At 44.0% G+C, this 12,402-nt stretch overlaps 1 protein-coding gene across 1 annotated transcript in view; it reads left to right on the top strand.

Annotated features, from left to right (window-relative positions):
- Window positions 1-1,666: 1,666 nt before the first annotated feature.
- The window catches only part of LOC125903271 (bifunctional 3'-phosphoadenosine 5'-phosphosulfate synthase 2-like), a 275,592-nt gene continuing 264,856 nt past the window's right edge, over window positions 1,667-12,402 (top strand). Inside the window, exon 1 of the mRNA XM_049600093.1 lies at window positions 1,667-1,670. The gene's annotated coding sequence lies outside the window, so the exon portion shown is untranslated. The remainder of the gene's footprint in view (window positions 1,671-12,402) is intronic.

Below are 12,402 nucleotides of genomic sequence, written 5' to 3'. Positions count from 1 at the left end.
TTTTCAGTTTTAACTCCTTTGAATCTGTCTCTCTGGGTCAAATGATTCCCTGGCTTCACAGCAGTTCTGTGGTGGCTCCACTAATGGCGCTGTAATTTTGCATCTCTTTGAAGTTCTCCCCGACCGTTGTGTTACCTGAAGTCTACGCTTCTCTGAGGTTTTGGGATGGGGCAGGGTAGCTACCCTCTGCAGCCTAATTAAATGTAATTGCTCCATTTTGTAGTGGTGCCCGTGTGGAGAGGGGAAGCCTTGTAATAAGGGAGATTGCGTGAAGGGTCCGAGGATCACAGACGCCAAAGAGGAGCCACGAGGAGACGATCGGAGACGCTTCCCCCTCTGTCGCCTCCTCTGTCCTGAGCAGACCTAGTCATTACCCCCTCCACTCTTCTCACTCTGGCTCTGTCTCTCCTTTTCTCTGTTGCTCTCTTGCTCCTTCACCCTCTCTGTCATCATCACTCTTCCATCCACAGTCATGCATGTGCAGGAGTGTTTTGAATATTCCACTCGGGAACATGCTTCACATGCAGCTAATTTGTTCCTCAGCCCCTAAATTCTATCATCCGGACATGAAAGAGAGTCATGTTGCTGCTGGATGATGATTCCCGAGTGTGTACAGGAAGTGTCTGGTATGATCTCTATGGCATTCCCTCAGGTGGCGTCACAGTCGTGGGTGCAAAAGCTGGAATTCTTGGAATCTTTCATGCACCTCTGGGACTCCGTAACTGAGTCAGACACCGAAATGGGCTGTTTAGCCCCTTGACACTGACTGGTGGAGCGACAGGAGACACATTCTTTCCGGGAAAGAGGAGAGGGAAAAAAAGGAAATTACAGAGCAGGAGAGAGACAACATGACACACAGAGAGAGGGAGCGCCAGCTTGACCGTGACCCTGTGGGATGACAGGCTGACAGGGGATGTGTGATGATGTGTGTGCTGTGGGTGCAAAGGTGACTTAGATCGAGGGATAAGCATCATTCTTCCTCTCTGTTGTCTCTTCGTTTGGGAAGGTGCCAGAAAACCCTCCAGTGGGGATGATGGCATTCCTTCCTGCGTCTTTAGCTCTACATACTTTTCCTGCGTTAGGGTGTCCGGCGATTTGCCTCCTTCGCCTTCCTCCTCCTCCTCCTCCACCGCCCGTCTTCTCCGTTCTGTGGTGCCAGTGCGTCTGCCACACGGCCCGTTAAGGCTAATGCGACACAGGCTCCGGATCACATTTCAGCCTCACATGAGCACCCCCTCTACTTCATCCCCCCCCAGTCCTCGTCCTCCACACCCTCTCCATTTCCTCTCCTCCACGCTGACCAGGCCTGGCCCCAGGAAGTATACATTTGATCGGAGAGCGCAGATCAATAAAAGCACAGGATCCCAAAGCCATCATTTGGTGTTTTATGATCCAGGAAAGTGTCCGCTCAATGATTTCTCTGCTTGTTAAAATAGTTTTGTGAAGCTGGAAATGGGCAGCAGTAGCCAAGCTTCTGCTCAGATGAAGCGTGTGTGTGTGTGTGTGTGTGTGTGTGTGTGTGTGTGTGTGTGTGTGTGTGAGTGTGTGTCTGATTTCCTGACAGTGAGAGTAGGGGTCTCTCGAGGAGCAATGATAAAAGTTGAGGAGGGAAACATCAAAAGTGCGGTGGGGGAACGAGTGTGGTGAGATCGCACACAGTGCCGGGCCTGCTGTCTCTCTCATGACCTCCCTGTCATGTGGCTTCCATGAGAACCAAACATCCAGCCACAGTTGTTTCCATACAAAACCAAGCTGCTTTGGTGATCCGAATGCTTTTTTTTTCCCCCCTCTTTTTTTTTTTTTTTTTTTTTTTTTACTACCACAAAGCTAATCGTTTGGCTGTTTCTGCACGGCTGCTTTTTTCATCCTGTTGTGTGTGAGAGTCGCAGTATCACACACACACAGTGGCGGATTTTATCATTTGCTGCAAAGCGTCACAGCTATCTCTGTCACCTCCTGACTGTGAGCCAAATTCTCCGTGCTATGTGGTCAGCCCCTCTGTCACACATACCTATTCTGGCAAACACAGTTAAAAGACACTAAAAAAAAAAAAAAAAAAAAAAAAAAAAGCTTGTGATGTGTACGTGTGCTGCTGCTCCATAAATCTGCCAGCCTTATCATGCTCCTGTTCTAAACAGGGGGCATAACCAATTAACGAGGCCTACACAGTAATTCGCTGTCTGCGTGTTGAATAACTCCTCACTCCCAGTTCCCATTAGTGGCTTATAGCTGCAGAAGTTCATAATTATACCATGAATTGTATACGTGCTTGATTCGTAATTATACCATCTGTATAATTATAGATTCATGCTTCCTCTGCAACCTGTTTTGACACATATTTCTTGAACTCTTGTGATCAGAGCTATCGGTGTGTTAATGTTATTGAGTCAGGGATTGCAGTAGATCTTTTGGCAAATGTTTTTGTTGCCTCCAAACATTGGGTAAAAACTGTTTTGGTATTAAAAAGTGGAAACGGTTCAACTCCTCTTTCTCCAAGGATGAGACCGTCCATCCCTGTAATGAAGCCGAGTGGTTCTCACTTCTAAGGAGGCCAATTTCATTCATTTATTTTCTATTTTCAGCAAACATATGTTCTTTTTCCAGTTTGATGGGGGCTATGAAGTATTCGCAACATGAAACTGCATATTTCCTAACCACGTGTCTGCTCTATGATTACTGCCTTTTCACTCCACAGTCATGCTATAGTAGGTGCCTTGGAATTAATGTAATTGTTTGAAGTGTAAAGTGTAAAATCAGCATCAGATGGCATTCATTTATGAGTTTATCAAATCCAGATGGAGCCATATTTTACTCAGCATGATTCAAATATCCATCTCTTTGAGTCTGCTTGCAATTAAACCATTCAGTGAACGTTCAACAGCCTGAGAAAAATCCGGTCTTTCGGAATCAGTGGGACACAAAGCAGGGTGAGCTGTTAACACCGAGAAAGACCACCCCTGATTTCGACTGTAAATGATATTATACGTCCGTCAGGGCTCAAAGTCCTACATCAAAGCAAAGCAACAATACGACTGTGGCTGGTTTTTTGCCCTGTGTGAGAAAAATCAGGAGTGTTTTGAGTGCTGTAGAGTTAATCTCTGCTTTGGATACACAACAGTGATGGCATTCCTCTGGAGGTACACTGTATGAAACACAGCCATCAGGTGAAAAATGGAGAACGAGCCAGAGGACCAATAAAATGTGCATTATGGGAAACTCCAGATGTTCAGCGAGATCGAGAAAAACAAGAAGAATCCCTGTCAGAAATCGCCCTCGGGCAACATGGGGTTGTAATTTCAACCCCATTAAGATGCATTAGTGTTAATTTGTTTAAAGACAAGGAGCTGTTGTGTTGCAAGAAGAAGGCCTATTGTGCTGAGAGCGGGGTGTGGACAGCGGCAACTAGATTTATCTACAAATGAAAACGTCAGTTCTTAATGAATGGAAAATATTTGTGTGCGGTTGATTAGAAAAGAAAACTCAGAGCAAAGCCGCAGATACAATTAATTAGAAATGTGTGTTTTGTGGCCAAAGAGGAAGAAATAAGTGAACATTTTGATATTTAAAGTGCAACTAAATGACAGAATGGGGACTGCCTGTGATACAAATCATCTTCTAACCACATAATGAGATGGTATTAGCGTGTTCCTTTGAGATGACACAGCTAATCCTGACGACAGCAAATCTGCTGTGTATCTTTCTCATGAAGTTCAAAAGGTAACGCTCCTGATCGGGTGACAGGTAGCTCAAGGGGTTGAAACCGACATTAAAGTCTCTCTTTTATTTCCTTTCACTTTCAAATATTTACGGTCCCAAAAGTGTAAATAATATGAAGTTAACCAGAAAAGGAGGGAAACGTGGAAATAAGGCAGAGGGAATGTTTAATTTTCCCAGTTTTGTCCATTTGATCAGAGAAAAAAAAGATGAAAAAGGATCTTTTGAGTTAAGTTTGGACACACGTTTCCCACAGGGACAGAGGTGGACCACTGGATAAGCTTCACAGGGGTCAAAGGGGCAACCTCCAAATAAGAGAAAAAATAAAATACGTATCGGCCTCTCTCATTAGAGTGCAGCGCACCGTGGGGACTTCCTGGGTTAATAACTGGGATGGGGTTGGCATTACTTTGTGTCTCAGCAGCAGGAGAGGAACACAACCCTTTAATACAGCAGCTTCAATTACACCACATCAGGAAAACGATGTCCCCTTAGATCCCATTAACAAAAATAATACTCAGAAACTGTGGCGTGTCTGCATGTGTGTGTGTGTCTGGTGCCGTGTGTGTTCATGTAGGAAGAACTTTAGCGAGTTAATTTTGACTCCTCGGCACGTAGAACCGCTCCAAAATTTCTACATTTGTCAGAACTGTCCTTTAGCCAGCGCTGGAAAGACTAATGTGTTTTAAAGTGCACCAACATCTGTTAAATTGCTGCCATCGATAATCATCTCAACTACCGGCAAATTGCTGCATCTTATCGGGGGCAATTAACAAAATACGGAACTTCTAAAACACCCTCCGGCTGTCTTCTCTCTTCCTGAAATTCTCCCTTTCTGTCTCTGGCTCCCTCTCTCAGCTGCGCAGACATATGTGGCCTCATGTCAGGGGATGCCTCTTGTAGTGAATGCCCATTGAAGGAAGCTATTTTGCCAAATGCCAAAGCCATTGAGTTGCTTCATATCCTGTCAGATAAGCGGCCACAAAGAGCTCTCTTTTTTTATCCCCCCACTCCCAAACCGTTCCTAACATCTCTACATCCTCCCCTCTTCCTCCCCGCTCCCCTCCTACTCCTCTTGTTAGTTGATAAAGAGCGTTGTAATGTCAGGAAGGACACACATTCCTCACAATGTACTCAGATCTCTGAGGAGCAGGGGTTAGCTTCCTCGCAATGTGTGTGACAGATCAGAGGCAAGAAGGGGAAGAACAAGAGAGATGAAGATGAGAGGAGCAGCCATACGCAACATTGGAGCAGAACTGGGAAATACATGAGGCAGAATGAGGGGAGAGAAACTTTAAAGAACTTCACCTTAGCTTCATCATTAATGAGCCACTAATTAGTTGTTGTTTTTTCTCTCAAATGAATCAGCTTTTCTCCACTGTGGAAAAACTGAACCTCTGAACTTGGCACCGAGCTGAATGTCTCACAGCTCCAAAGTGCACCAAGTTGAAAAATGTGACTTTATGTGATTGCACCGCAGGAGTCAACAGTAGCAAGTTTTCTGAGTCCATCAGTTTGATTGTAAATTACATGCACAGCACAACAAAAAAGCCTCTGTGTCTCCAGCGAGCCAAAGTTTCAAAACCTCCCTTGTGGCAACATTTGGACGTCTTGCAAGTAGAACGCTCAATAAAAAGCAGGCTTGGTACTCGGCCCCAAACCATTAGTAGTGAGCTGAGGCACTCGGCGCGCTACACAGGCGTTAATTGCCTCATTGCCTGTAACTTTTTCTGGACTCATTTTTAACGCTGTTGTTTTTGTAAACAAGGTTGTTTGGAAGGGATTGTAAACACCTGTGTGCTGGGAAATATTCTATGTGATCGGGACTCTTGGATGCTGAAGAGTCAGGCAAAAAAAAGCTGTTTGTTCACAGACCAGTGATCTGTGTTATCTCACAGAAGCTTGTGGTTCTTGTTGTCCACTGGAAGATCTTTTATCACTTTAGTCTCTTTAATCTTTAAGCCCTGCTTTGGCTTCTTACTCATCTTTTATTCCAAACCTGAAGCTGATCTGAAAACTGTCTCCAGATGCTCCAAGTTGTTGTCACTGGCTCCATTCGTCTCAGCAAGAAAACAAGAAGAAACTGGCCAATAACAACATCAAATGGCAGCATAATTGCGCATTACAGTGTTAGAATCACCATTATTGAGATAGAGATAATAAGATTTTCACTCAAAGTGGATTAAAAATCACTAAGCTCTCTTTAAGAAAATATTCTTTCCATTCCCGTGCAATTAAACCTCGGCTCTTGCTCATTAGATTTACAATCCGTAACATTTTACAGTCCATAACTGCCTGGAGTTTATTTTAATTTTATTTGCACATTTTCAATTTGTCAACATGAACTATTTCAATTTAGCTGCCCCCGCTGACTCTGCAGAAAAAGCCTGCTATATGTAGCCCAAGCAAAAACAGTGTTACATATGAAGCCTTCCCAGCTTGGCTCCTATCAAAATGGCTGAGATGCTTGTGGCTTTGTGATTAAGCTGCTGCAAACCACACAGCCCAGGGAGAGTAAACCCAACATTTAAACCAAAACCCAGATACAGGCAGCCTGGGCAACAACAGTGGCATATTAGTAATTACCCCAAGACAAAATGTCCGTCATTTGTGTGTAACCCACATTCAGGCAATTCGGCTTCTCAGCACATGGAATTAAGTCTGGGAGGCTTGGGGGGGTTTTGGATGAGGAGTATTATGCAGCAATTTGACAGCCCTGAAATGTCTGGAGGAATTAAGAAAACTGGCTGATTAATGTTGGGATTTTTAGCTTCATTATGATGTTGTTGTGACTTTTCCTCCACTTTTGCTACTTTTTTCTTGTGTATTTTTATTGTTCTCTTTAATGGTCAGTTGGCCCTCACAGTGGGCAACAATTGGACATCAACAGCACCATTACTTACAAGTCCCTGTGAATCCCTTTCTGGCCAGTGGGACCTTTTCTAGGGGGGAAAATAACCCATCTGTCCGGCAAATGCTTCCATATGGACACAAAGAGTTGGGGCACATTCTTGTGGAAATGAAAGCAGGTCCTTTAATCTAAGAGACATAATCAATAAATGATAAGGCCTGTTGCCGCAGGGGAAAGCGGTAGTTTGAAGATAACTTAAGACAAGATTAGTGATGGGACAAAACAGGCGGGGGGTGGGGGGCGGTGATGTTGAATTAAAACATTATGCATGGAGGACTGGAGTTAGTTGCTTGGTAATCATGGGTTCCTATCAGCTCTTTAGATCACTTCCTGCAAGCTTAGCTCGGTCGTATTCAAGTGATCATTGTTTTATCTGGAAGGAATGCTAATTGGAGTTGTAGAGAAGCCAACCCTTGCCGACATCACCAAAATACACTATGTGGTCAGTTTAAATGAGACAATAGATGCCTTCGCAACAACTATTATGCAAAAGAGACATTGGAGTACCAATTTGGAATGCAATCTCTGTCTAGCAAATATTTACCAACAGCCAAAGACAAGAAAAAGAGCCCTAAAAGACAGCTAGCATGGTTAATGACCGAGTATAGAGAAGGGCTGAAATGTACATTTCAGTCACAGGGGGGGTTAGACTGAGGCTTCTGAGCATGATTCAAGCCCCTCGGGAATGTGCTGACTTGGACATTTGATGCGCAAGATAACCAAAATAGTGGGCATTTTCAATCAACGTGTCAACCCAAATTTCAGTCGGGATTCAAAAATAACACCAAGTATGGAGGGAGGTTTCAGGCTTGGCTTTGACTTCATGGTACTATAGGCTTAAAGACCAGAATTATATTTGAGTGCCAGGAGAATTTGTTCATCTCTGGAGCTGTTTCTAATGATATGGAATGACCCAGACGGGTGCTACTGGTCTTAAAGTCCCTAAAAATAGAGATGCTTATTTGCAATCCCACATTTGGGCCATGCACACAGAAAATGGCAAACTGTGACACCAGACAGGGAGTCTAATTTTCCCTTTTTTATAGTTATTGCTGAGAATTCGCTCTAACAAGCCTGGCAGCCTTTGAAATAATAAATATGGAAATATATCCTTTGACGTCTGTATTACTGAAGGTTGAGAGCTCTTGGCATTCACATTATGATTCAATCTCGGGCCATTCAGCTGTAAAGAAACTTTTCAATTGATCCTTTTTTCCAAGGATCCGTTCTCTTTTCTTTCAATTCAAAAAAATATTCACCTATTCTTTTCTCTAATTTGAGACCTGCGGTGTCAGGGTGATGTTAAACGCAACAGTGGCATTTTCCAACAGATACATGTGTAGTTTGCGGCTTGTACCAGCAGGGGGATTTGTGAACGGATCCCTTTGATGTCCACTGTTTATGAAATTAGGGGAAAAGATGTCATGCACGATAAACGTAATCCTTTGTCTCAGGCTGTGGCCGACAGCGGGTGCCGGAGTGTGTGTGTGTGTGTATGATTTATACCTTTCTCTAAAATGTCAGCTGTGAGAGTGACAGTAATATGATGTTTCCCACCCACAACGGAGGAACACACACACAGTCGGCAACCTCAACATGGCTGTTTGCTGAGGCTATAGGGTGTTCCCAATCATTTCCTTACCCACAACATAGACAATGAGCATGCTGCACTATTAAGGTTTGGTCCTGGAAGTGGAAGAAACAGGCAGCACATAAGGAAATAAAGCAGATTTCAGTCAGGCTGTAATTTGTGGAAAAGTTGCTGTTGGGAATTAACATCATGACGTTTAAAGTCGTCCACTTGGGGCGGGTTTAACAGTAAACGTTGGCAGTGACGAGGAGGAGAGCTGCGCAAACGTCTGTAGCAAGACGTGAACTTGACCACTTTGCTCATTTACATTCACTGGGTGTTGCCTTTTGTCGGCTCATTTAGCGCTCCTCAGATGTTGGTGTGAACAAATCAACATTTAGATAGTGTACTAATGTGCCGCTGAGAAGACCCTCTGAAGATAACTACCTTTGATATGACCCCCCGCGACTCATACTGTCCCCAGCTTAGTCCCACCAGCAGGGGCAAGACAATCCAATCCATTTGCCCCCCGGAGAGATCAAAGCCTCCTCCTTTTCATTCTATTACCAAGGACTCCACCTTTGTAAAGTCCCTACACAAATGAGATTGTGCATCAGCCATTTTCTTTGGTGGGGTTAAAGACAGTGTTTTTGAAAGGACAGAAAACAAGCAGGGACTTTAAAGAGTTCGGGTGATGAAGGAGAAGAGATGGACCAGGGTGGAGGGGGCATGAAAGGATGTGGCGAAAAGGCTCTGATTAAGGCCTGATGACTGTTAATGGGACAATGGTTGAACCGCTGGAGCCATTACTGTGCCATTGTCTGATAAGTTGCTTCCCTTTTGAGTAAAAGTATGCCATTACTCAACACTCAGGCCTTTTGATGCCCCTGCTTAAGCACACGGATATTCGTCCATGTCTCAGACAGACAGGCTCATCTCCTGTTGAGGATGTTTTATGAAATGAACCAAGGGCTCAGAGACCCCTATTTCCTGCCACTCACAAAAAGCAGTCTGCCTGCGTTGTGCATACTGAATTAGGCACGGTAACCGGCAATGCGTACTGATGGCGTGCTCTCATACTTTGGTTTGCCAATCATTGGTTAAACTGTCTCTCCTCAGTACTATAAGGTATTTTTCAAAGTGTAAGGTTTCTGCGGTCACCTCTATTCAATCAGCTGTGCTAATTGACTGTGACTCCATAAGCCTGCCGTCTTTCAATGTTATATAACGGCATATAACTTTATTTTTCACTGAACAGCGACTCAGTCCGTGTTAGTTTTCCACCAACTCTCTCACTCTGCAATATATTTTTTTGACTTCTTCGAAAACTACGTGAATAATGAGTAAATTATATGTGTGAAGCAGCTTTGCGCAATGTGGTTGTGGCTGAGGCAGACTTAACATAGCAGCCAGGAGCTGAGCCAGCTCTGGCCCTGGCCCTTGTCCTAGCCCCAGCCCCACGCCGCCAGCAGCAAGCTTCTGGACCAACCATAATGAAGAGTAGGCATTTTTATCCCCAGCTGTAGCTCTGCCCCCCCTCCTGGTGCATCTGTTCGCTCCCTGCTCCTCTGGCAAAGGGGGCAGACACGGCATATTGGGATATTATTTGTATAAACAATGGGCAGATTGTTTGTTTGCGCTGAATTGGTCACAGCTGTGTAAGCACTGGGATATGTTGCACATGGAGAGACTGGAGAGAGTGAGGGAATCCACCTGAAGGATACAGGTGGTGGAGGATGAAGTGAAGTGCCTACATTGTCCTTGAGCGCTGCCACCACTGGCTTTGCTGAAAAAGCCACTAGCAAAGGGAAAATAAACATGTACATGAGTCTAGAGGGCAACAGAGCGTAGCAAAACACAGGGTATTGTGGTCAGGTATCTCATGCAGTGTTACTGTAACAGGCAGCTTAGGCAATATAATACGACCACTTGTTTCTGTTTTAGCCCAACACACTTACCAACCGTGGGCCTGAACAGCTGAAGTCAGAGCAGCTGAGTTTCCTTCATGTGGTAAACGGGGACTCTAACATGGTCTGACATCATCAGAGAGGGACCTGAGACCACAGAGGAGGTGTCAGCTGCAGATGGGAGGAACACCAGGATGGATCAAACCAGTCATTCATGAGCCTCCCCCTGGTGAGCGAACCCAGTGTCACGGCTCTGTCCCTGGGATAGTATTGAGAGACGGGCTGGGCCTCATGGTCGCCACATGGAAAGCCCGACACGCAATTCTCTGATTAAATGGAAATGTTTCACAAGCATCGTGCTGATAGTGAATAGTTCAACATTCTGGGAAATTCATGGATTTCACAACTTACACTTTTGTCTGAAGCAGGACTTACAGCTGTGCATCAACTCTATGCAGAGCCCACACCATAGCGATACTTGTGGGGTGGTGTTTCTGTGTCACTCTGCAGTTGCTCCTCCAAAATACTAGTCAGCAGTGGGGTTTCTGTGATGTGCTGTAAAGTTTAGTTGATTCAAAACACACATTAAACATGGCTTGATAGCAACAATTTCAAACACAAGTACACAAATCAGCTTCACTATAACTCACAGCATTCACAGACAAAGCATTTGTCTTTTGCTGGACACATTTTCCCCACAAATACAACATGCTAATGTTTTTAGCACAAGCCTATGGCATTTTACATTGTATAAATTAGCCTAAGGACTAGCAGAGATTTCCTCTGCTCATATGAAGCCAGGATAAATTACACACAAGACTTAAAATGCTATTTTGTGGAGGATTTATTGTCTTCACAATTTATTGTTTCTTGTCTGTGAAATTAAAGTAAATAAAAGCTTCCTTTCCACAGAGGGAAATAGATTTCAGACAAAACTAGACAGGAGGTCTGTGTTGCCGCAATGTGTAGTTACATTTCTGGGGAGGTGCATGTCGATTAGATGCAGAAGTATGAATCCCGCTTGAGTTAGACCAAGCTACAGACAGCAGCTGGTTAGCCTAGCTTAGCATTAATATTGGAAATAGGTGGATTTGTAAAACTGTACAGAAGCACTGGATAAACAGATAACTCATCATTGTCAAGGAATAACTCCAACACATATCTGTTCCCAAAATCATGTAGCCATAGCCAGGCTAAATGTTTCCCCTGTGTCCAGCCTTTATGTTCAGCTAAGTTAAACGCATCCCAACTCCAGCTCTGCAATGCTGACAACACACCAAGCAGCAGCATAGTGCAAAGTTACATGTGCAGCAGAAAGGTGTGTTCATGTGTTTCAGACAAGAAGAAGATTCTTTGGAACACAGGTCAACGTGTCACAAGCAGGCCCCCAGGAAGTGCGCTGGGCTTTGAAGTCAATTTCATAGTGGCCAAACAGTATAATAACAGTGTCATGTGTTGCCCTGTTGCCAAAAAAGACTTTTTCCCATTGATTTACATGGCAAAAGAGAGGTTTGTAAATCAGCATCACAGCCCCTGAAAAATGATTTGCTTCACTATCAAATTTGATCCATTTGGTCCAATAACAAATCTGGAAGAATCGCACAATTAAATCATTTTATCCCCATTCACGTTAGTGGAGCACTAACCAGAAGTAGCCAGCTCGGCCATATATATAAATATATATATATATATATATATCATGCACCATTGAGCAACTGTGGGCCCTGCCTCCAATGCTGTATGCGGTTTTCTTGATACATCCCTGGTCACAGGGTTCTGTTTACTGATTGGCTGCAGGGTTTCTCCGAACGTAATTCACAGCTAAAAGTTCAATTGTCACCAATTTAAAGTCTGGCTGCACTTCACTGCAGAATAAAACAGCTGAAGATCGGAGCTGCCGACGCAGCTTTACATAGGCATTGCATTACAGCTCACCTTATACATAACACACAGACACGAGTGATGTTAACATCTCACTCTGGGAAAGCAAAATTGTGCCTTAAATTTGACTCAAATCTATGCAAAGATATGAGTCAGAGAGAGAGAGAGAGAGAGAGAGAGAGAGGTGAAACTCAATATAAAAATACGTAGGTGGTGAGTGGGAACAATTGTCACTGGAACGTAACATGAGACCCAATCAAAGAACAATACGTCATCGCCTCACTCTGTGAATACCCTTGTTTCCCCTGTTGTGTTGACATCACGCAGCAGTTAAATCAGTGCAGCAAACCTGTTCTCCACCTGCATTCACACACTCAACACATTGTGCTGAATGAGTTGTCCTTTGTTTAATTATTATT

The sequence above is a fragment of the Epinephelus fuscoguttatus genome, linkage group LG16, assembly GCF_011397635.1.
Source record: "Epinephelus fuscoguttatus linkage group LG16, E.fuscoguttatus.final_Chr_v1".
NCBI classification, from domain to species: Eukaryota; Metazoa; Chordata; class Actinopteri; order Perciformes; family Serranidae; genus Epinephelus; species Epinephelus fuscoguttatus.
This window is presented reverse-complemented; position numbering and strand designations above follow the sequence as displayed.